The following is a 26,070-nucleotide window of genomic DNA, read 5'->3' as shown; positions in this document are numbered from 1 at the left end:
TAGCTGACCTGTGAGGGAAAAGACTTTATCGTCCTGCCAATCACATGCTTACTAATGGAAGCCAGTTATCTCAACAACAGCTTACTCTTTTCTGTGTGATTTCATGGCAACGGGCAAGATTAGTAGGAGCGTGGGGCAGCCTTTGCTGGTTATTTCTGGCACAAATTAATAAACGTAGCACGCACTGCAGTTAGCTGTAAAGTTTTGGTGCTTTGAAGACACGTTCGGGGCTGTTTCAGGCTTGATGTAGTAGGCACTTCTGCGTAGGAAATAGCATGAAACAACTGTGTAGATCAGCATGTACGTGTTGTAACATACATGAATACCTATATCAGCTAACTGGGTGCCCTCCAAGTGTTTTGGACTACAACTCCCATCAGCACCAGCTAGCACAGCTGACTGACACTGTTGTTCTGCATGCCATTTTGCATGCTATTTTTATTTAGAAATTTTGTCAGAGTGGACATGGGCCTCATAGTGGCTGAAAACTGGAGCAAGCATCCAAAAGTGAAAATGGCTACCTCTAAAGAACCACATGAAACATGCTCCTTTGCTCTCAGCAACCTGCTGTAATAATAATTTAACTGTTGCACCTCATATCTTCCTCCATAGCTGATCTAGAATGACTAAAGTGAGAAGTAGAAATTAATTGGTAATTCCTTATGGAATGACTATAGCAAAGTTGTTCCAGTTCCAGACATACTCTTGCAGAAATCCCCAGATAAAGCCTTCTTGAGTTATTGATTGCAAACTTTTTTATATATATGCATCCTAAATAAATACTTTGCCCAGAGTTGTTTGAATAGGTAGTATTGGATGATGGAAAAATCCATTATTATTTTCTACAACCAAATGGTCCTTATTCCTAAGTAAATGTATTTTAGTATCAGGGAGGCAGAAGCAAACACCATTTTGTTCCTGTAGCTATGGTAGCGAGTTTTAAGTGAATTTTTATAATGTGAAACTGCACACACTGAATGTCGTTATTTTGCCAACTCTGTTTTTTAAAAAGTGTGCTGCTGTCATTGTTTTTTTTTTTTGCTGTAACAGATTAGGAATGTCAAAGCAGTTGGAAAGCATGGAATGTTGGTTGTGCGGTGAGCAGAGAAAGAAAATTGTATGCTTCACAACTGACTGATAACATTCTGGTTATCTAAAGGGGGAATCTCTATAAAACCATTAAGTCCAGGGTCTAAAATGATCTAGTGCTGCCACAACTGAACCCAGTGCTGACTGACTTGTGATTCATAAATTGATGTTCAGAGATGCACAGTTCTTTGTTTTTCAAAGCCTGGTTCCTTAAATATTCAAAAGTGACCAAAGGCTATATAGCACAATCAATTGATTCGGTAGGCAGGCCTTTGATTTTAACAGACTGAAATTCGCAGGAATTGCTTGCCAGGATTGGAAATTGTAATTATGCAAATAGGTGTTAGAAGGAGAAGGCTGGTATAATTGCTGTTGATGCCACACAGACACTCTATAGCCTAGGATGTTCTGAGCTGGAAGGCCACAAATGGACCTACCTATGGCTGTGAAACTCCCGCTCAACTCAAATGTAAAATATTTGACCTAACATTTTAAAAAGCATATATTGCCCCTTAGATTGGGCTTCCTACCTGAAGACTGGGAAGTGCCCAAGGTAACAACATGTTTTAAAAAAAAGAGGTGCAGGAAATTACTGGCAACCAAAATGATTAGGAGACTGAGGCAACTCTTCAGAGATTACAATAGTCAGGACTTTTTAACATAGAAAAAAGGGAGTAAAAGGTGAGGGGACATGATAGAGGTTTATGAAGTTATCTGTGGTGTGGAAAAACTGGACAGAAACAAGTTTGCCTCCCTCACAATACTTGAACCCATACTAGAACCCACAATACTAGAACCCACAATACCAGAACCCACAATACTAGAACTGAAGCTGAAAGATGAGAGAGTGAGAACAAACAAAAGGGAAGTGCTACTTAACATAGTTAAACTGTGGGATTTGCTGTCCCACAAGATGTGATGGGGATGGTTCAACTTAGTTGGCTTTAAAAGAGGTTTAGACTAGTTAGTGGAGGATAAGGCTATCAATTAAGCAAATGGCCATCACGACACCTCCAGTGTCTCAGGCAGAATGCCTCTCAACAGCAGGAGAAAGCTATTGCCCTCATGCAGTGTTCTTGAGCTTGCCCACTGTGGTAAACCAGATTATGCAGGCCCAGGAGATCTCTTCTTATTTTCTTATGTTCTTACCCATCTGCTGTCCTTCTAGAGTCAACAGGATTTCCTTAAGTAGCCAGGTATTTGGCATCAAGTACCAATTATTATCCACTTGATCGTACTGGGTACTAGAAGCTGTTGAAAACAGCTGCGGTAAGACCTGTTATCCATTCACTCAGTATGATGTACACGCCTCTTCAGGGTAGCTAATGGGAGGGAAAGGTACAGTGGCTTTGTGAAATCCAGTCCCAACTGTTTATCAGAAGGCCAAATGGTTATAAACAAGTGTACATTTTTGTAGGTGCATTCCATCATGTAATTCTAATGTTGAATAGAAATATTAACACATGCTGAAACATGCTAAATAGCTCACTGCCTGAGTGTTCACATGCTTGCCAAATACTGTGGACTTTCCACTGATCAGAGGATAGTGTGGTGCTGATATCACCCAAGGTTGCAGGTTCAATTCCCACATGGATATATAACTGCATTGCAGGGGGTTCTAGTTTGGTGAGCCTCAGGCTGCCTTCCAATATGCAGTTCTATGATTCTGTGTATTGATTAATGGCTTTGGTTACTGGTTGCTCCAAGGGGGTTTCTGCCTTGGCTTCTAAACTTCGTCTTCTTTCCCCATTATTTGCCCATCTGATACTGATATGCTTGTTTTTCAATTTGAGAAGTAATTTGCTGCCTGATACTGTGCTATATACTTTGCTAAAGGCACAGAAAATAAGATCAACTCTGTTTCCTTTGTCCAATATAAAGTTTGGTCCCTGTTTTTGCATTCTTGCTGACTTGCATCTCATTGTTCTTCTAAAGCTTGGGAAGCAGCCTAAATCATAGATACATCCTGTAATTGGAAGGATTCTAAGCTTACAATGAATGGAACTTGTTCTGGTTAGCTAGACCCACTTTCAAATAAATCCAGAATAATGTACAAACTAGAAATACTCAACTGAAAGGAGCTGAAAGTTCAAATGACGTAGAAATTATTCCCAGTAAGCTTAATTTAACTAAGCCAATAATACACCTTAAACTTCTTTTGAGCTCAAATTACTTTAATGAAGGTGTTAATTACTGAGGGATTAACACTACTTCCAAGTGATAATGGATGGAGTCCATCAATAGTGGGTTAGAATAATATGGTTTTAGGGAACACAAGAATCTACCAAAGGATTACTTGCCAGGAATGGATGCTATTTCAAAGTAGAGGCAGGTCATAAGTGATGTGTGTTTTTCCCCTTAAATCCCAGCAGGCTTCAATGAGGGAAAGAAATTATCTCTCCATTGTGAGGGCAAAATATTTCTCTTCTTGGCACAGTTCAACAAAAGCCAAAATAACTGAATTTATCAATCCCTCTAGTTTTAGCTGACAGGATGCACACCTGAGAGTTCCTTTTTGTTTCTAAAGGTGGAAGCAAAGAGATTCCATGGACCTCTTGCATGGTACCTGCAGGGATCCACCCTATCAATATTTGCTGATGACTCTTCTCCAAACTAAGTTCCTGTAGTGACAGTGGTTACCAAGTAACTGAACTGCAATTGTGAGCTGCACATGAAAAATCCAACCCAACACAATCATGATAAGATGGAAGCCATATTGGCTGGCAAGGCCTGTTACCTAGGGGAGATTGCAGTTCCCCTCATACTGGCTCACCTTTCCCTGTCACTCAGGTTCATTGCCTTGGAAGCTGTTGGATCCTAGCACTTCACCCGCCTTCTGGCGAGGCTTTCTATATCTCCCATAGATTGTAGGAAGTGCTACAGTGTGTCAAAACATCTGGTTTTAGTGCTTTGGTATATCAGTCAGCACAAGATGCCTCAGAGGAATTGCCAGGACTTACTAAATACCAGATGTGCTGAATCCCTATTCTTTCTCAAACCACTCGTACTGGGCTTAATGGCCACTGAATTCAATCTAGTGCCAGCTGGCTACTCATACTATCAAGTTTTAGAGTTCCTAATTTGAGGTTTGCTATTAGTGGTGCTGGAAAATAACAGTCTCTACTGTCTGCTTATGCTGCTTACTTACTAAAGTTACTGGAGTGTCAAGTGACTTCTGTGTGGTTGGGAGTGCTTACGACCAGTTTAGGCTGGTTCACCAGCTATGGCTGTTCATGGACCAGGATAGCCTGGCCCCAGTTGTCCACACTTTGGTGACCTCCTGCCTGGAGCGCCCTAATGTGCTCTGTGTGGGGCAGCTCTTGAAGGCAGCCCAGAGGCAGCAGCTAGTTGCAGAATGTAGCTGGTGGGTTGTTAAGCGGAGCAGCCTGCTAGGACTTTGTGTCACCAGTCCTGAAAGCGCAGCAGTGGCTGTTAGTATATCAACGTTCTGGGGATAGCGCTTAAAGCCAAAATTGTGTGTAGTCAAAACGCAATGGGTGCAATGGCAAGTGGGGTTGCAACCTAAATGCCTGTAAATTGCAGGATTGTACTGTAAGCTAAGGGACCCAGGTGGCGCTGTGGGTTAAACCACAGAGCCTAGGGCTTGCTGATCAGAAGGTCGGCGGTTCAAATCCCTCTGACGGGGTGAGCTCCTGTTGCTCGGTCACAGCTCCTGCCAACCTAGCAGTTCGAAAGCACGTCAAAGTGCAAGTAGATAAATAGGTACCGTTACAGTGGGAAGGTAAACGGCGTTTCCATGCACTGTTCTGGTTCGCCCGAAAGCAGCTTTGTCATGCTGGCCACATGACCTGGAAGCTGTATGCTGGCTCCCTCGGCCAATAACGCGAGATGAGCGCCGCAACCACAGAGTCGGCCACGACTGGACCTAATGGTCAGGGGTCCCTTTACCTTTACCTTACTGTAAGCTAAACCCCAAGTTCTTTAAAAAGCAGTATCAACCATCTTGGGCCTTACAGGCATTGTTGGTGGTGCCATACCTGAGTGCTGCCCACTTGGCATTGGCCTATACAGTCATACCTCGGTTTGAGAACGCTCTGGTTTGAGTACTTTCAGTTTAAGTACTCCGCTGACCCAGAAGTGTTTACTTCCGGGTTCCGTGGCATGCGCATGCGCAGAAGCGATCTGCACAGTCGCACACACCCAGAAGAGCCGCTCAGATTAAGTACTTTTCAGGGTGCGACTGGTACCCACAATTAAGTACTTAACCCGAGGTACCACTGTATCTGTCCTTCTCATTATTAATGTTTAGGAGCAACTTATAAACATTTCTGTTTACCCAGGCATTTGATAGCTGTAAGGTAATCTTGAAGTTGTTGACAGTGAGGGTATGTGGTTTGTTTTTGTTTTTGCATGTTTTTGTTTCATTTTTAATGGTTAGCAGAAGAGCCTTAGCTAAGTAATAGAGCCATCTACTTTGCTGTAGATGTTCAATCCTTGGCATCTTCAAGTGGGGCTGGGAGAGTTCATTGGCTGAAGCCCTGGAGACCCATTCCCAGTGACTGCCTTTAAAAACAAAAAACACCACATTGATGTTTGCCTCATCATGCCAATAAAGACTGAATGAGTGAATAAATAAATAAATGTGTGCTGCCTTGGAAAGAGTAGGATAGAAATTTAATAAATAAATAAAACTAACTACTGTTTGCTACCTTTTTTGTTACTATACTGAAGACAGACTGAATAAACATGGAAAAGTAACAAGAACAATGCATGACCAAAAATACAAATGTCACTGAGCAGACTACAGAGTAAGTGCTGAGGAAAAATAATCCACCCCCACATATCTGTTGTACTAATTCTTTTGACAATTTTGAGGGTGTTCTCCTAATAATCTGCATGTCGGTGTGATTGTTTGTCATTGATTTCTCCACACACATGCTGAAAAGAAGTTTTTGGTTGCCCCAAAATAATGTGTTTCAGTATCACCTGAAGAACACTGTTCTTGTGAGGAGAGGCTTTATGGTTGATGGATGAACTTGAATGAAAATTCTGTCATGAGAAATCATTTTGTAAATGGTGCATATGCTTAAGATTCAGTAGTTTTGGAGGCATTACCATTAGTCACTGAAGTTTTTAATGCTGCTTGCAAGCCTGCAATCAAATAGGTTTGATCAGAGTGTTAATAATTTGATACATTGTAGGAACTGATTCGATACAATGTTGTAGTCTCTAAAGTTACTTTTTATTATTACTTTATTTCTTTTTATTTATATACTGTGCCCTAATGTCTTCTAAGTGGTTTACAACTATATAATAAAATTGTAATGCTGTTGCCACGTTGCAATTCACATGGCCACCAATAGGCTACAGCAACTCCAGTGTGAGGACCAAACATCAGGCTGTGAAAGAACCAATTTCTTTCATTATATATACGGAGATATAAAAAAGAAAACCTTTTACAATGTAAAAACCTATAAAGTCTACCTGTAAGTAAGCCCTGTTGGATTCAATGAGATTTAGTCCCTATTAAGTGTCCATACTATTGCAGCCACAATATTCCAAATGAGCATTTGAAGCTTAAACCTGAAGTTTTTGGGGCTGGAATCCTATATCTACTTTTACCTGGAAGTAAATATTGTGCAACTGTCTGTGGTTTTCCCAGCAATTTGTCTAAACTGATTTAAACCCTGGTTACATTTCCCATTCATTTGTCAAACATAACACCAAAGGGATATAAATCGTGTTAATTAACACAAAATTAAATAAAGATGTAATTTTGTAGCAACAAAGTTGTGGATTATTGCAACTCTTCTGATGAATGAAATATGTTTGGAATTTGTTCATGTACTGTTTTAAACATTGTGTTGTAAGTTCTGGGAAACAGTGACCTAAAACACTACTAATCCAACCAACTTTTATACCTCTAAAATTGTTTTGTTGCTTTGTGTGCAAAAGGACTCTGTGTACAGGCTAACGGGCTACACAGAAACAACTTGTCCAGACCCCTTGCCCTTTGAAAACTGTCTGCCAGACGGCTCCTTTTCAAGCTGTAAACTCAAAAAGACAGTTCTTTTGCCACCGGTCCAGCTTATTCTTTAATGATGAGAATGGAGGCACTACAATTAAACAATGTTTCTTTGTGTTTGTATTCAGGGTTGCTATAGCATAAGTGGTGCCTGCCTTACTCGATTTTATCAACCTTGCGACTTTCTATGACCTTTCTTTAGAAAAAATAATACTGCTTGACTTCTAAAACAGGATTAGCAAAAGTTGTAGCATCAAAATATTTTCTGGGTATTCTAGCAGAGCAACCGCCTTGTTTGCACAATTCCTACCTAACATCCTGCATTCTCTCTCTCCCCCCCCCCACGCCCATACAGTCCTCAGTTCATTTGAAGTCCCAAGGAATTAGCAGTATATAATATAACAAGACCAGGCATCTCTCAGAATTTACCTCAAGGTCTAGATTTAAAGAAAGCTCTCTGCCCTTTGGGGGAATTTAGGTTGTTAAGGATTAGTATGAACCCAAATAACTTTTGACTTTTTCAGAGCAGAACAATCCCCTGTGGTTCAGCTGTCATAACCCCTGAGTTTATGTATTTATATACACTTACAAATGTGTGAGAGATTATATCCCCATTATAGTGACAGCTAATATCTTCACTTAAGGATGTCAATTTGAAACAGATGTACATATCTTAAAAGGAAAGTAAGGGCAATCTATTGTTAATGTTCAAACTTTATCCTTGACTGCAGTATCTAAATAGATTTTACTATTGAATATTTTTTTATTTAAAAAATGCATTCCTGTTAATGTGATTGTCCTGTTCTCATATGTACCTCACAGTGTTTAATAGATCAGTTTAAGACTCTATTGACACTTAAGATGAAACTACAAAGTCTGATGAAATATATCATTGAAAATACATCCCTCCTGATACATTTGACATAAAGGTAAAGGGACCCCTGACCATTAGGTCCAGTCGTGACTGACTCTGGGGTTGCGGCGTTCATCTCGCATTATTGGCCGAGGGAGCCAGCGTACAGCTTCCAGGTCATGTGGCCAGCATGACAAAGCCGCTTCTGGAGAACCAGAGCACTGCACGGAAACACCGTTTATCTTCCTGCCGGAGCAGTACCTATTTATCTACTTGCACTTTGACGTGCTTTCGAACTGCTAGGTTGGCAGGAGCAGGGACCGAGCAACGGGAGCTCACCCAGTCATGGGGATTCGAACCGCCCACCTTCTGATCAGCAAGCCCTAGGCTCTGTGGTTTAACCCACAGCGCCACCCGTGTCCCTACCGCGTCCATTTGACATATCCCACCCCAATTAACATTGTTGTATATATTTTAGTTGTGCTTTATGCATACGAACAATTTGTCCTTGTTATAAATTATATATTGTCAAGGAGAATATCTGGATTTTAGTAAGACTGATGTATCTGAACTTACATAAAGAAACAATGAAGAAACTGGACAGAACACACATACTACACCCTTTCTCCTTGTTTCTAAGACATTATCTTCATCATTCCATAGACCTGTTCCTCTGGAGAAGGAGGGATTTGTTTCTTTGACTCATTTGCATTTCTTGCCTGCCCTTCCTTCTAAGGCATGAATGGGGAACCTTTAGCTCTCCAGATGTTGCTGAACTTCCACCAGCTGCAGTAAATATGGCCACTGGCCAGGGATGATGGGAGTTTGAGTTCAGCAACATCTGGAGGACCAGAAGCTCCCCACACCTGTCAAAAGGCATTCAGGTTAACAGGTGTGATTTTGTGTAAGCAGGCTACCACAGATTTTCCTCAAGGAGAACGTGAAACTGTACCAGTGGGGAATATGCCCTGGGGAAGTATCCCAAGGGCCAGATAGAGAGGTTTAGAGGGCCATATTGGGCCCCTGGACCTGAGGTTCCCTACTCCTGGACTAACATCTGTCTGCTACAGCAGCCCTTTCCTCTGAGATCTGCAGTGACCCAGAGTTTCCAATGCAGAACAGCAGCTGGAACATCCGAAATCTTATGAATGCCTTTGCCCCTCTCTACGTAGTAACCTAGTCTGTTTTTGTTGTCAGATGCCTCAAGAACCTTGGCTAGTAAATGGTGTATAAATATTCCGAAATATTTAGCAATCTAAACCTGCACAGGGCTCAACAGGTAGTTGAAAGACTCTTTTACTTGAGTGCTGCTGGTTTCTTTGTTCATTGACTACAGTTTTGAATGGGTTTGTGTTGTGCCGTGTTTGAAACAGCAGTAATCCCATATTCAGTTCTCTGTCAAATTCTGTATATAATGGCTCTGAAATGTTTTCTGATTAAAACAAGGATGCTAGCCAGATTCGTTGTTGGCAAAATAAAAATTGTTTTGCATATAAAGACGTAAAGTCCCATAGTGAACATAGTTCACAATCGCATATGTTTAGCAGGGGTTACTTTAGGAGGAAACGTTGGCCAGCCTTTTAGGTTTTTAATTAAGAAGGTCACAATCAATTATAGCTGAATTTCAAAGAATTTAGCAATTAGCTGTAATCTGCAGTTCCCAGCGGGAGGCTTTCATACTATTAAAAAGAGATTGTTTCCATCTCTGATCAAAGCCAAAATAAAACTAACAAGATTATAAAATATTTTGTGTGTCTTATGCTTGAGGTTTTCTGTTATTTTTTAATGCTATCTTTTGGTTTGATTTATTTTTTAACATTTTATGTGTAGGGGCCAGTACTTCATGAATGGTGACAACTTATCTGTTCCATTAAGCAAGTGGAGCAATTTGGCCTTTTCCTTGTTTTTTTTAAAGAGTATGTGAATAGCTTTGAATATTTTAAAGTAAATAATAAAAATGCAGTCTACGGTAACCTAAAGTTTTTGACATAAGTATTCATGTCATCGAAGTTAAAGTAAGCTGAATTGATGGGTTCTTTCAACAATCTAGGGTATGTGCCGAGTTTTGTACTTTAAAAAAAAAGAAGTTCTAATTTGCACTTTCCAATGAATTTAAACTTTCTAGATTTGTACCTACTTAAAAGAATGTTTGTGACCTTTTGACCCTTTTGTTATCCCTAATTCAGAAAGGCCTTTATTCTGTAAAAGCTTAGGTATTAAAAAAGAAAGAAAGAAAGAAAGAAAGAAGAGCAAAAAAGAGGGGGGGGGGAGACGTTAATGGCATAACAGTCCTTTCTGGTCATCCTGTGTAAGATGTTTATGCAAAATGTCAATAGAAGCAATTGGCCTAACAGTGTGACAACTTACTTTGCTTGGAAATGGGCTAATCTCCTGTTTGGGTTATCCAGAGGTCAGGTAGGGATTTCTTTCCTCGCTCCCCATAGTGCAGGGCTATACACTTTTACAAGCTTTGTTGGGCTGAGGCCCAAATCTTCCCTACCCTGATGAGTCCCGGGTTATCTGCCAAGGAAAACAGCATGCTTATCCCTAAGCGCCGCAAGTAAGCCCCGTTTATTTTAAAGGAGCTTGTTTCCAAATAAAAGTGTGCCTTGGATCTCAACTTTGGTGTGCACTTAGTCACCCCTGAATGTGCACCTCGCTTTTGCATGTGCAGTCGAGGTAAAAGGGCGGATTCACCCCACAACTAATGGGCAATTTTTATCCTCCTTTATTATGTTAAGTGGCTGAAACTCATGTCCCATTAACGAACACGGAAGGGAATGGGTGTGCATATTGTACAAGTACCTGAGTTTAGGATTGGCGTGCCAAACATACGTACATGTTTTCTGCCCCTTGAAAATGGTTCCGTTTTAACATGTGCTTCCTTTGCTTCTAGAGGGGACTAGCTGATACTATCATCCATTCTTTCAAAGAATTCATTAGAGGCCTAGTCCTGTCCCTTCCTGAAGTTCATGTGGAAACCCCCCCCAATCAAGCATTGTCGTCCTTCAGAGCTTGCCACCACTGCCCTGTCACAGCAGGCTGGAACTCAATAAGTGCTCAGGCAAGCATGGAGGGCCATGAAATAGGCCTTGGCAGGTTGCATGCTGTGAACTCCTGGCTCAGTGAATCAGCTTCTGTGTGTTTTTATAACAGCCTTTCCCCCCCTGTGTTAATTACGCCCAGAGGCTGTGGAAAGGCAGCATTTACCTGTTGAAACAGACTAAGCAGCAAGTGTTCTGACATGTTTATCAGGCAAATTGTATCTGACAAAAGGTAATTACACATGCAATCAGGTCTAGGAGTATCTGATTGATTACAGGTTAATAATAAAAAACTGTCTAGCACCGGGTACAATTTTTTTGGTTGGAGGAAAGTTGTGTAAATCTGAATAACTAGTACTCACGAGTATAAATATTTTGGGATGTGGACTTTAAGTTATAACCTTTTTTAAAAAAATGAAAACAAAAACAGATATTCAACTTACAACTTCTATTGGACAACTTCTTTGTGGACATTTCAGTCCATTTCTGTAATTAAAATTAATCTGCAAGTGCGCTTCTAGCTGTATATATATAGCCTTATCTTCTTTAATTATTTTGGAGTTTGATCATGAATGAATCCCGCACATATGGCATTTCCGTTGTTGCTTTTCTTTCCCAGCCAACTGTCTTGAAGGAGCTGTACTCCTCAAAGGACTATCTGCAAAGAATACTGTATGGCTTTTATGTCCAGCAGCACCTTAGAGACCAACTAAGTTTGTCATAGGTATGAGCTTTCGTGTGCATGCACACTTCTTCAGATACACACACGCATGCACACGCAAGCTCATACCTATGACAAACTTAGTTGGTCTCTAAGGTGCTGCTGGAAGGGATTTTTTTTATTTTGTTTCGACTACGTCAGACCAACACGGCTACCTACCTGTGGCTTTTATGTGTGTGACTTGAATATATCTGAAAGAGCAAGCTAGTGGGACCTCACGATATGTGGAGTAGCTTACGGTACACATGACTGTGTTCCTATATAATGCATCACAGTGAGTTTCTCATTTATACATTTAAAAATTGACATTCAGTACAAGGTCACCTATGTCTGAGGAATGGCTGAAATGTTGGTCAAAATCACTTAAGGACAATGAGAGTTAATAAATAATCGGGATCAAAATCCAGCCTTGTACCTACAGTCTTCAAACTGAACCTAAAGGAATCTAGTGACAGGAAAGAAAATCCTAAACCACAAAGGTTATTCAAAGCAAGCAACAAATGTCCTTTTTATCTTGCAACTAAATCGCTGAGTGGTGTATTTGAAGATGTGAATTAGGTTCAAATAGTGGGGCACATAACTTGGGGTCAGCTATAGGAATTCCTCACACAAATGTCTTCCCACATATTCTTTTGTTCTTTTGATACTAGTCAGGCTGCAGGGTTCAGCCTTAGCTCTTTGAGGGTTCAAATAGCAGAGAGTTAACTCATTACTGGGCAGCCGATACAACAAATGGATTTCCAAGCACCCATAGGTTAGAAAGGAACAAAACTTTTAAAAATATAGCTAATTCAAAGACTTCTCTTGGATCTAGCACTTACCCCCACGCCTTGCACGAAAATGGCTTTTTAATTTATGGGATCAGGTTTACCAGATTGTCTCTTGACCATCCAGTAGCTGAGATAACTATTCTTATAATATAGACAGACTAGCAGAATATCAGTCCTAAGCATATTACAGGGAAACAAGTGCCACTGATTTCAACCAATGCATTGGGAACAAATCATTATTAGAAAATATTATTTTAAAATGCATTTGTGTTCAAATCCTATGTATAAAAGCCATGTGCAATTCTTTGTAGATGCTCTCTAAAGGAGAGTATTTTATTGTATTTTTATTTATTGTTATAAATTAACAGGCACATCAGGACCTTTGCAGTGAATGATACTTCCAGTACTAAGCATAATGCAATGAAGACAACAAAATGTTTGTTAAAATTTTAACAGTATTAAAATCAGAAACCTTAGAGGAACTTTTATTTAAAAAGTTTTTGACCAAAAGGAAAAATGATTTTGATCAGATCTAGGGCAAACAAGTTATAAGGAGAGATGTATAGATCCATGGAAATAATAAGTCTTTTAATAGAGGGGTGTTTTTTTTTTTATTAAAAAGAACTTTCTTTAAAAGCATTACATAGAAAACCCATCAAATACAAAATAAACACAAGATAAACACAAAATAAACACACAAAAGGAAAAAACAAAAATACAAATTAAATACAAATTATATGCAAATTAAATATAAATTAATTACAAATTTAAACAGAAATTGAAATAGAAATAAAAAATAAAAATACTTCCGATTGATAATATACCATTTCTATTAATTTTTAATTGTTCCCTGTTTTCTTATTATATTTTCCCACCCCTCACAGGTGAATCTTTTCCCCATTACTATTCATACGTTCTCTTTAAATGATATTTAAATTAATTTAGACAAACTACTAATCCAGTATTTATACCTTCTTTCTTTAGGTGTTCTTCCACTCTTTTTGCGTTCTCTGTTTTGGTGTGTTTCTTATGGCCGCTGTCATTTTATCCAAATTCATATACTCTATTAATTTAATTAACCAATCGTCTTTTAATAGAGGTTTAATGTACATAGACTTTTGTTAAAAACATTTATTGCGCTATTTTTTATACGTTTATTTATTTTGTTTATATAGGACCATTCTATTGTAGCACTCAAGGGAACTTGCATTAATCTTTGAAAAACAACAAATCCAATTACAAATGTGGCATATTAGGAGCAGATTGAAACAAATCCACCAACTTAAAGACATAAAAACCATGACAATGACCAATTTAAACAATTAATCAATATTAAATTTGCATCTGAATATAGGTATATGTTTTACTTGAGTGACATACCTGGGTGGCTCCAGTTAGCCACTGAGAAAATAATACGTCACATTAAAGGCACAATCTCATAATTGAGGTCCACCAGCTGAAGGACTTTACCTGCAAAACCTGCTGTCCTGGCCAATGGTGCATTTCCATCTTGTGGAACAGTTGCTGTCATACTGCTCTGCTGTCAAATGCATTTCAGTTATAACAATAATCCCTTAGTCAACAGCTATATATTTAATGATTTCCATTCGTGATGTTACAATATGTAAATCTATAGCTTCAAGTGAGGAACTCAAACTATTACCTTCATTCTGCCCTGTGTGTGAAGACTGTTACGTTCATGGAGATTCCTTCTGTCCATGTATGGTGTTGTCTCTTTCACTTCCCAGCTGTTTTCTCCAATCATGACTTGGGGCAGAACTGAATCTTGAAGTTTTTCAGAGGTCTTCTCTCTCCATCCCTTGCTTCGATGTCTCAGAACAGGCGACAACTATCATTCTGTCTCACTAATAAAACATGTCACAGATCTTCATCATTTTTCCCTCAGCCTAGGAAAAGGTGGGCATTTTTTGAACACCCTGAAGATTTAATACTCCTTTCCAACTCTCAGAATCTCTGCAGCATTCTTATCACAGCCCCCAAATTCTTTTCCTTCAGCTAGAGATTTATGACCCAATTAAACTTCATCTTGGATTGCTTTCCATCAGTAGCACAAACAAATCTCAGTCTCTTTTTCCTTGTCTTTTGTTTTCAATTGGAAGTGAGGGGAATTATGATGTATTTCCAAAAGTCATACTTGAGCTTCCGCTCCTTTCTTCATTTCAGACCACACACAGTTTCCCACAGTTAATACTGTATCAATATTACTCCAATGTCTCTTCCTCACTTGTAAATATCTTTTTGTCTTGTATTCAGGAGAGGGTTGCTGAATCATAAATGTCTAAAAGAAACTTGGAATAAACAAACCGTGGGCTTCCCTCTCCCCAACCGATTTTCACACCGAATTTTTTTTTATCTCGATTCAAACCTTTGATCCTTTGATCCATGTAGCCAGCACTTTTTTCCGGGGGGACGCATACCCCTAAACATTTTGTGAATCTAAGTTTGGCCTCATTGAGGGGCAGTATTTCAATATGAGTAGGAAAATGAGAGTACCCCTAAACATTTTTTTTGAATGTATGTAGCTGATATGTTCCACAATGTGTTGCTGCAACCATTTTCCATCATGCACTGGTACTTTAAAATCATTTAAATAGCCAATTAAACAGAGAACCTCTGTTCCTTAATGGCGGCCTAGGAGGGTTTTCGCCAGGCGAAGTGCTTTTGCACTCGGCACCTCCCTGCCTCCCACATTCCATGCCAGAGCAAGAGCTCGCCTCGCCCCCCGTCCCTGGGGGTGGGGAGGATTTGCAAGGATGATTTACCCTCTGTTGTCCTTGGTTTCTGTTCACCGAAGATCCCCCTCCACTGTCATGGAGACTACTTTCATTAAGGCAGGAGGGACCGGAAGCCCCCACCATCCGCTGCTAGTACAATCATGGCTGGTGCTTGGAAGGAGCTCTCACTCCCACTGCATATGATGCTCCTCCATTCCATAGCCATGCTTCTGTTAGTAGTTCAACTATACTCCAGACCTGTTGCAAGAAATCCCCCCCCCATGATACAGTCAAAAGGGATTACTTACAGATAGTGCATCTTTTTCCACTGGAGGAGGAGGCAGCTTGAGTTATTGCTCTTTTTCCATTTGACATTTATATCACTAGTACAGTAGTCAATTTAGAAGGGCTTCATTTCCTACCTGTTTTCTCTTAGGCTACTTAGAATTTATGCCGGCGATATGATTGTAGTGTCCCACTCACCAACGGGCTTCAGATGCCCGCTTGGAAGTCTTGGGCACTTCCTTGTGTAGGTGAACAACTTGTCATAAATTATTGTTATTGAAAGTTCCGTCTGTTTACCTATGCCAAGCTTATGGTGGGGAGGAACATAATACGGGAGAGGTTAGAATGTCAGCTGTAAAATGTTGGAAGCTAATCCCCCCTCTCTCCTCTCAGTATTAAGGAGTTCTGCATTTAAGGGGAGAGGGTGGTGAAAATGTCAAACCATTGGAAAGTAAGAGAATGAATCCTCTCTCTTCCAAGTATTTTACCAGCCTTTTTAGTGAGAGGGGAGGAACTGGGCATGAAACATCCCTGACATCTCCAGGAGCTAGAGCTGGAAGAGACAGTCTCCTTGTCTGAGGGCTGCTGCCAGTCAGTGTGAGCATAATTGAGCCAGATGGACCAATGGACTGACTTGGTATATAAGACAGATTCTTAAAATGGAAGCAGCTGCTCATAGCAAAGCTCTGACCGTTTGGATTAAGAACATGCCAGGAACTGTTCGCAAGGTTGACAAGCTGTGTTTTGATGGAGCAAATCCAAAAAAGAAGAAAAAGAAGAAAAAAACACCACCAGGATTGCTTAAAAGCTCATGATTATGGCAAGCTTATAAATTCGTTCAGCAAAATTGTTTCCTCTGCTCATGAATAATCCAAGGGCCGACAGAGAACCCTTCTTCCAGATCATCAAAAACACAGTAACAAAGGCAGATTTAGCCATAATTTTGTTTCATGCAGACCTGGGACTTTTGAAAGACCATTTCAGGTGTGGCCGAATGTGAGAGATCTTGAAATCCAGGAAATCTCTTCCTTATTTCGATTTCAGACTCTGAAATCTTCAGTAACTCTAAGAAGAATGTGGTCAGAGAATGTGTACCTGTGGATTAGTAATCTAGCCCATTATTTCCTGTTCCTTCTACAGTATGTATGTAGCATTATCTGCCACTTTTGTTGCATTAAATTGGACTTCACACTTCCATTACCTTTTTGGTGAGCCTGAAGTTGTCTTAAAAGAATAAATGGACGAGAATGTGCCTTTCAGGTTTAGCTAAGCATTGTTTAGGAAAGATGGACACCCTAAAACCTCATTCTTTGATTATGTGAAACATGCCTGCATATAATGCCTTTTTTCTAGCGTCTTTTAACGTATATAACCATGTATAGATTCTGTGTGTTTCCTTTACTATGGTATTACTTGCCCCTCCATTCTCATCCTTCTCTAGTTGTCTGTTTTGTTAGGTGCAATAAGAAAATGAACCCTGAGATGACAGATAACATACATCACTCTATTTCCCATTAATTGTCTTAATTCCCCCCCCCCCATCTTTTCTTTGTCTGACATACCATGAATGCAATGCTTTCCTTAGAAATGCCTTGAATCTGAGAGAGGTGATAAAGTTGCAGCAGGCTCTGTCCAGCTATGGAAAACGATGATCTTAACCTGCACATCTAGCAAGCCATTAATGGCTGGATCCAGAGGACGGTAGTCGTGCTTTAGTTCTTCCAAAATCAGTGGGACTCAAATTGTTATGAGTAGTGCATAACAAACTTCCCCTGGATCCAACCCAATGTATTTAGCATCTACGGTATGTAGGCAGTTAAGGACAACCACTTTTTCAACCAACTCTAAGGAAATACTTTAAAGTTAATACTGTGTCCCAGAGCCAACATTTGCTAATGAGAAAAGGCTCCGAATTGGGAACTAGTATAGAGCACAGCCATGTTAATAGCACTTGTATTCACACCAACTAGATCTGTGTACCACGGTCTGGGAAACAATTAGACAAAAGTTCAAAACACTGCCATCCCTATAAACAATTGTAAGCTGGTGTATATATTTTTGGCAGACGTATCTGCCTTATGATTGGACTTGCCCTCAAATTCTTTTCCTGTTCCACCTTTATATTAATTACAGGACTTAAATCTCCTAGGATTATATGCCTCTTCTGTTTCAGTGGAAATGAACATGTGCACTCTGTGTTTCCTCTGACGAATTGTGAGTCACAGTAGCATCTTGAGCCAAATCAGAAAAGATTACAGGCATTATGTCATGTACATCTTAGAGAACACAACACAACACAACACAACACAAAACACACACACACACACACACACACATATATGTATGCATATTCCCACACATTCTCTCTTACACAAACACTCCTATATGGATGTATGTTTTTGTTATTGCTGGTTTTTATAACTTAAAAAAACAAAAACAAAAAACTTTGGTTATCTTATTATGGAAACTCAATCGAATTTGTACCCCCAAAGATGGACTATATATATATATATATATATATATATATATATATATAATTTCAATGGCCTTCCCTGCCCCAATGACAGTCTTTTTTAATAGATTGCTATACATATCCAGTCATAAGCAAATTGAGTATGTGACTTTCTAGCATCTTGTATAATGGATTACTGTATAGTAGCAATATCAGTCCTGCTGGTTTTTAAATTCCTGATACTTAATTCAGTCAGATGCAGTATATAGCATACTTACCACTTCATCCTTTCCTTTGTGTTGTTAGATTTAAGCAAATGTTGTCCATAACTTGCTTTTTAAAATATATAGGACCCACCCAGGACATTCATTAGCATAGTTTGTAATTTAAGTGCAGCGAGTGCTTGCCCTGAACAATGTTGAACTAGAGACTATACACAATTCTCTCATTTTTATTTTTGTTTTATGCGAGGTAAAGAGAGAAGTGAGTTAACAACTTGCTAGATCCTATTGAATACCTGGATCCTGTAACCTGGACCTTTCCACAGACAAAACTGCAAAATTCTAGATCTAACTATGAAAGCTGTTCATTGAAATGAGAATACAAAATACACTAGATTATATGCCTATTCACTTGTGAGTAAGCCCTATTGAATGCAATGGGACTGACTTCTGATTAAACATGTATACAATTACACTGGTAAAGTATTTTTTTCCCTATTTTATATAGCAAATGAATAGAAATAGTTCTGCTTCGTTTTCAAAATCAAGTCAATGCATTAGACGGGTGAAACTAGGCTTTATTTCACTTGGGTCACACACACACACACACACACACACACAGGCATTTGCGTACACACGCAGGCTGGGAGCCTCAATGGTGCCCCTTTGGAGGCTTCACCCGGGGGGGGGGACCCGGCTTACCCCCCCCAATAGCTATGGCACTGCATTAGAGCCTGATTACAAATCTTTGAAATCCTGCATGCCTGGTCCTCCTCATCTTAACTCCCAGAACTATCCTGTTAATGAGATATTTTAATACCTGGGTTTTATTTGTGCCCAGGGCTAAAACATATGACAGATTTTTAAACCACTGTATTTACTATTGACTCTGAAGTCTAATCAGATGACAACTACATAGGAAGTCTGGAAAGCTAATAGCAATTGCAGGTGTCAACCCACATTTCAAGGACTTGAGAGTTCAAATGATATATACGTACCAGTAAACCACTTTGATTATCTTCTGCAGCCTTGTCTCCTGTGTGGACAAAATAACTAACTTTACTGCCAGCTGCCTTTGAAACCTCATACCACAAACAGGAAGGCATGAAATAGTCATGTTAATAGTGAGTAAAGTGAATCAGATATTTTGTTTGTTTTTGGAGAAGCTGTGAAGGATGGTTAATACCCTGCCTTTCTCCGTGTATTAATGTAAGCTGAGCTGATGGAAAGGTTCTTCGTATCAGTCTACGAGGAACGGATGCAATTCCCACCATATGATGCTCCTTGAAATGGCTTACAGGCACATATGGGAGTGATGCTGTTTGCTAGTCCTGTCTCCTATCCAATTGCTTGTATTGACGGTGCATCGCCTGAGTGCCAAATCATACGCAGGTGACTAGGACATGGTTGCAAAGACTAGGCCACCAGGCAGCTCTTGCCCACCCACAGCATACAGTATACATGCTGTCAAAGTCCATTACGCACAGCAAGGTGCAAAGCTGCGAGTGAGACAAAGAATAAGTGTGTAATAGCACCAAGCAGCCATCCTGCTGTCGCTGCAGCTCGCTGTTCTATCTGCACCATCTTCACCCGAGAGTTGTCCCAACATAACCCCTGAACCTGCCCTCCGGAGGGGAGAGGGAAGTTTATAATTGGACTGCTTATGTAATATGCTTGTGCGTATTGGTCTTCTGCAGCATGTAAAGCTGTGGCATTCAGAAAAAAAGAAACTTTCTAGAATTAATTAGGCAGCATAGGATGCGATAACATCCTCTGCTGTCGCTTATACTCCTCCTCATGCTCCTCTTTGAGGCTGGAGCTGATGTGATGGCGTTGAAGGCTGTTCCTGTTCATATAGGATATGTACCAAAAGCAGAAAATACAGTGGCACATGCATGCCATTCAAGTACCATGGTTCTCCAAAAATAAGACACCGTCTTATATTTATTTTTCCTATAAAAACAAAACAAAAAAACACTATGGCTTATTTTCAGGGGATTTCTTATTTTTCCCCTCCTCCTCCTGCCGCAGCCGGCATTGCTGCTGCGCCTATCACTATGGCTTATTTTCGGGGTATGGCCAGGGCCGTCTTAAGCATATCTGGCGCAGTGGTGCGAACTATCCCTCCGGTGCCCCCCCTCCGTTTCCGAGCACGTGGCTGTCTGGCGGGTGCAGCATGGCTTTCACGGGCGCTGTAGCGCGACGCCCCCTGGCACCCTGCTCCACCCAGCCTTGCCTTAGGGCCGGCCCTGAGTATGGCTTATATTCTGTGAATGCTTAAAAATCCTGCTATGGCTTATTTTATCACTACGTCTTAAAATAGGGAAAACAAGGTACATCTATTTTGCTTATCTATACAGTCATACCTCGGGTTACGAACACCTCGGTTTGCGAACAGTTCGGGTTACGAACTGCGCAAACCTGGAAGTGTTTTCGCCCCGCGCGTGCGCAGTCTGCACATGTGCAAAATGGCGCGTCGTGTCCCGTTCGGGTTACAATCTATTCGGGTTACGAACTGCGATCCGGAACGGATCGCGTTTGTAACCCGAGGTATTACTGTATAGGTTTTTCATTTTTTTTATAGTCTGGTTGTTCTCCACGAAGGGGAGACACAGGATGCACACTCAGCATCCTGAGAATTCCCAATTTCCTTTTTCTTTTTAAAGCAATTTCCCCATTTTGTGTGGCTGCAGAAATTTTATTGAAAGCATGTGGGGGAAACTGGTCTTTTTTGCGGTCCGGGGGCAAAGCTTCTGCATCCTGCCTAGCTCCCTGCTCTCTTCCATTACTAATGCAAACAGAATTGTGCAAAAATATGCCCATTTTACAGAATGTGTTCTGCTTCTCTTGATGCAGAATGCTTGTGATTTTTAAAAGGCTGGTTTACATTCTACATTCCTAAGAGTGTAAACTCTAAGGAACAGAGGGGGACTTCTGGGTAAACACATGCATAGGATCCTCGGTTGTCTTTGAACTTGATGTGAAAGTAAGTGTCATTTTAAACAGTGGCACTATCTGAAGTATTTTGAGTAGTGCAGCTTTAATGTTTCTTGCATAGATCATGATAAATCTGAGGAGTCGGGACTCACATTAATCTTCAAATATCCACCCTGCTCAGCCGGCCTACATTATATCTGAATGGGTATGTGTAGTTTTCTTTCAAGAATATCCAAGGATGATACATCAGGATAGTCTGAAGTGTCACACACACACCAACTAAATATGATTAATCAGCCTTCTGCAAAACATTTTGCTAATATCTGCTTGGATACTTGGAGAGGTGGTGCAGTAAGCTCACACAGCCGTAGAGGCATGATAAAGTATATGGGGATATGCTGTATCAGTATCCCCGGAAATGTCACACACTGTGAATGCTACCCTCTTTTGGTGGGGCTATAACTACGCAGACAGGGCTACCCCAAGACATTTTGCTGCTTGAGGCAAAGGGCAAGATGCCCCCCCCCACTTTTCCATTTACAGAAGCCAACTGGACTAGCAGTTGCATTTTATTTTGATACTGGCAATGAGATGGTGCTCTTAGCCAAACATGAGGGCGCAACAGGCCAATTATGAGGGTGCAGGGCAGGGGCACCCCATTGCTTCCCGTACCAGCCTCCTGATGCAGTTGCCTCCTTTCAGTTATGCCCTGCATGGCAGGTTCTGTTTTAATTTTCTCCGTTTGAAAACAAAAAGAGCACAGACACTTCAGTATACCTCACCCAAATAAATCTGGTGTTTGGTTGATCCTAATTAGCTGCACTGTCACGGCGCTAATTAGTCTACTATAAAAACACACCTAGAAACACATTAAAGGGTGGGACAGGGGAATGGGTTGAGGTGCAAGAATGGGTGGCCTGTTGTGCTCATTACCAGATTGTGCATCTCTGAGACTAGATGAGCAATGTTTTAATTTTGAGATTGCCAAGGGAAGTACTGAAAACAGGGGGAAGTCATTTGCTATGCTAAAGCTTTCCATTATCCAGTGCACTGATTTGATCTATCTGAACAATGACAAATACAGAAACCCACTACAGTACATTAATCAACCTGCATTAGAAAATGGAAACATCTTATTTTGCAGTCTCATGCCCGGATTGCTAAATGGAGAGACTATGAGGTCTGAGATGCATTGCAAGAACAGAAATTTTGATTCCACAGCAGGGATTTTCAGGTTTGCTGTTGAATTAATGTTTACTTGGGAGTAAGTCATATTGATTTCCAATGCAGCATGCTCTTAATATGGTTTGTAGGACAGAAACATTGATGGCGCTGTACGATTTCGCTCTTTGTGCTCCTGCTGTAAGCTTACACAGAAAATTATTCCTGAACTTTGTACTGTAAACTGAGCCCATTGCATATGAGCAGCATGTGAACCATTTATGTAGGATAGCCTGCATCAGTTTAAAATTGGAAAGTGGTGCTAGTAAAGTGAGCGTCACCAAATTTCAAAAGGGTTTCATGACTGAGAGTTTCTTATGGAGCTTCTGTGGGCAAAATATTGGTTTTGGTGATAGATACGAAGACGTTACCATAAATTGATTCTTGGACATTTTCATTTGGACAAATATCACTGACAAAACTTTCTTTTCTTTCTCCTTTGGATAACTTTGGTGAAAAATTTCATGTTAAGTGAGATGTATGCCTCTGAACTTGCTTTCATCTTCCAAATCCTGATTATGATTTTATTTTATTTTTACTGATGTATACCAGCATTTTTCCTGAGGGTTTTTGATTCATCAGCATACCACGCTTTGCTTCTTCAGGCCATTTTGTGTGGTTTTTCTTGTCTGTTTTTATTTAATTTTAAATAAGAAGATGCACTACCAACAAAAACGAACTCCTAAGCACCTTATTTGGAAGTAAAGACCCATTAAGCCCAATGCTCACTTCCAAGTCAATGTGCTTACTATCATAGGCTGAGTAGTCCGACTAAGATGGATAGTGTCAAGAAACCTCTTTAGCATGTGGTGAATGGAACGCCTATTCTGATGCTACACTTACAGGTCTTGCTGCTCAGCAGAAGAAATGTCCTACACATGAAATTGCTGTTCTGTAGGGTCATGGATGAATCCATATTAGTCCTGGATCCAGTGTGGTGTAGTGGTTAAGAGCGGTAGACTCGTAATCTGGTGAACCGGGTTCGTGTCTCCGCTCCTCCACATGCAGCTGCTGGGTGACCTTGGGCTAGTCACACTTCTCTGAAGTCTCTCAGTCCCACTCACCTCACAGAGTGTTTGTTGTGGGGGAGGAAGGGAAAGGAGAATGTTAGCAGCTTTGAGACTCCTTAGGGTAGTGATAAAGCAGGGTATCAAATCCAAACTCCTCCTCCTCCTCCCCCTCCTCTTTTCTTAAAGCAAAATCCAAGGACACCAAACATGATTTAGTTACCCCTTCCAACACTTTAACTACACTCTCCTACTTCTGTTTTCTAAGAATAGAATATGGGTGCAATGTTTGGTAGTAATGATGGGTAAGAAACCAGGGTCTGTGAGTTAGACCAGGTATGTAGCAATCAGACTTAACGGTTTATTTGGGGTGGTGGAATGACATTTAAGAGCTTGCAGTGTTATTGCTCAGGCATAGGCTTCCCCCTTCTCCTATCATCACCACCTCCAAAGTGCCCACATTCACGCTAGTTAAAACATGTTTGCATACATGTGTCTTCCCTTCAGACCTTGCAGAAAAGGGTAGGGTTTGACATGCTATGGAAATGCAGGGTTCATTTTCCCTATGGTTTCTGAAGCAAAGAGGTTATATAGGATAGGATGGGGGAGGCGATCAGGAATGAGGAATTGCCCACTGTGGCCAAGAGAATTCAAATGGCTCAAATAAGGTTGCAGATTGCTCTGCCCAGCTGAGGTGCTTTCCTATGTTGTCCCCTGAGCCCACTCATAATTTGGGACATCTCTTATTTTTATAAATTGGTCTCTGAGGCAGATGTGGAAAAACTGCACTGGCTTCAAGTTCCATTGGATGCCTCTACTGCATCTGTCCTACCGCGCAGGGCACAAATAGCAAGGGAGAGGTGTGAGACTCTGGCTTTTTAGGTAGTGTCTGCCGGACTGAAGTGTGACTTGTGACAATAATCTAAGGAAAGGCCTGTTTTTAGGAAAACATGGAAATAACTAGCCTCCAGTGGGAGATGAGCTGGAGGAGGCTTGTGGACCTCATGAGGGATAGGCAGTGCTTTAATTTCTAAGCAAAGGAGAAGCCTCAAGTCTAGCTGGAAGCAACCTCTTATCCTTCATCCTTGCCATTTATGGTGGACTATAGGAGCCAACTCCTAGGGGCCGTGTGGGTTTTGGCCCCCACAATAAAATATCAAAACGAAGTTGTTGGGCATTCCCATTCAAATGGTATGTGTGCACTGCATCATGTGATCGGTTATGCTTGGCGGGGCTTACCTGGGCCCCCACAATATTTTATTCAAATTGGCACCCCTGCAGTGGACTCGGGCTGTGCAGTCAGTGGCAAGGGAAGATGGCACCTTGAACAGGTCCAAGGACAGCTTTGACCCACTCCTCCTTCATCCCTGCCTGGGCTCCCATGAAACTCCAGGTGTAGATTAAGAAGGAAAGTCCCAGCCTTGGGACTGGAGGCATGGAAGGAAGTGTAGCGGGATAGGGTAGGCACTAGCCTGCCACCACCCTTAGCTATTGGACTACGCTGGCTGGGGCTGATGGGACTTGAGCACCCCATCCCTGGTTTAGTGAGACAGTTCTAGCGTCAGCCTTCCCACGTCCCCAGCCGCTGTTTGCTTGGCATCCAGTGCCGCTCATCCTCCCCACTCCTCCTCCTCCGGAGGGATCTGGTTTCGAGTTTAGGTGGCTGAAGAAGATTCCGCTCGACTTGGGAGGGCCACCGTGGGAAAACCCGGATGGCCCTTCTCGCTGGGAAGCCGGGAGACCGGAGCTCCTTGCAAATCTCTCTCTGGGAGTGTCAAAAAGCCCCCGGAGGCGGCGCAAGTGTAGGTGGCTGGGGGGACCCCGCCGTTCCTCTCCTAGGCGCGCCTTCCTTTTGCACCACGGTCTCCAGGTTAAGGCGAAAAGGAAATGGCAAACCGAGCCCTGGTAATGAGCAGATGAATAAACGCGCGAGAAACTCCTCTTGGCCACCCCGCCCCGCCCCACCCCACCCCACTTTTTCCTTTGCTCCTTCAAAGACGCCAAAACTACCTGCTCTCCAGAAACCGCCGGGGCTGGAAGGAAGACGATCCGCGCCCCAAGTAGCGAGTGAAGGGCTTGGCAGTTTTGAAACAATGAGAAACGTGGATCGGAAGTTGGGTTTAAGTGGCTTAGAGGGGATTAGGGCTTCAAATTGGCGGCGGGGCCCGGCGCTTTCCTGCGAGAGTCACGCCGCCTTTTAAAAGATTACGCACAGATTTGACAGCAGCTCCGGCTGGGTATTATGAGCCGAGCAAAGGCAGCTGGAAGGAGCGGGGGTGGAGGTCCCTTCCGAGGGATTTTATTTTATTTTATTTTATTTATTTTATCCCGGCTCCTTCTGTTCCTCGCCTTCAGTTTCCTTGTGCCAGTACTTTTCATAAAGGCAACTTTTGAAGCCTGTCGTGGGAAGAGCAGGGCGTACAGAGGCATTGGAACGAACATTCATATTCCACTCAGACGCGTTTTAATTTTGATATGAAAAGCATACCCCCGTTAAAACGAGGGAGAGGCGCCCGGCCGTTTTTCTGATTAACGAGTATTTCGATTGCATTATCTGTGGAACTTGAGTGATCACTTTTTCCCGTTTTAAGGTGTAAGAACAGCGTGTGTAAACGCATGCTTTGTAAGGCTGAGCGCTGAAATGCACCCTTCCCCAAAAGGGGTACTAACTAAGCTGTGTATTGTGTTGCAACAAAAAAACACAGCAGTGCCTTGTGGCAAGCTTTAAAATCCTCAACAAATGAAGATA

The 26,070-nt window shown here is 41.4% G+C and overlaps 1 protein-coding gene across 9 annotated transcripts in view; it reads left to right on the top strand.

The window, feature by feature from the left end:
- Positions 1-26,070, top strand: part of EXOC6 (exocyst complex component 6) — a 101,019-nt gene that overhangs the window by 70,834 nt on the left and 4,115 nt on the right. The gene's annotated exons all lie outside the window — the stretch shown is intronic.

The sequence above is a fragment of the Zootoca vivipara genome, chromosome 5 (assembly GCF_965207765.1).
Source record: "Zootoca vivipara chromosome 5, rZooViv2.hap1.1, whole genome shotgun sequence".
Lineage (NCBI taxonomy): Eukaryota > Metazoa > Chordata > Lepidosauria > Squamata > Lacertidae > Zootoca > Zootoca vivipara.
The sequence above is the reverse complement of the archived record's forward strand: the minus strand, read 5'-3'. Positions and strand labels throughout refer to the sequence as shown.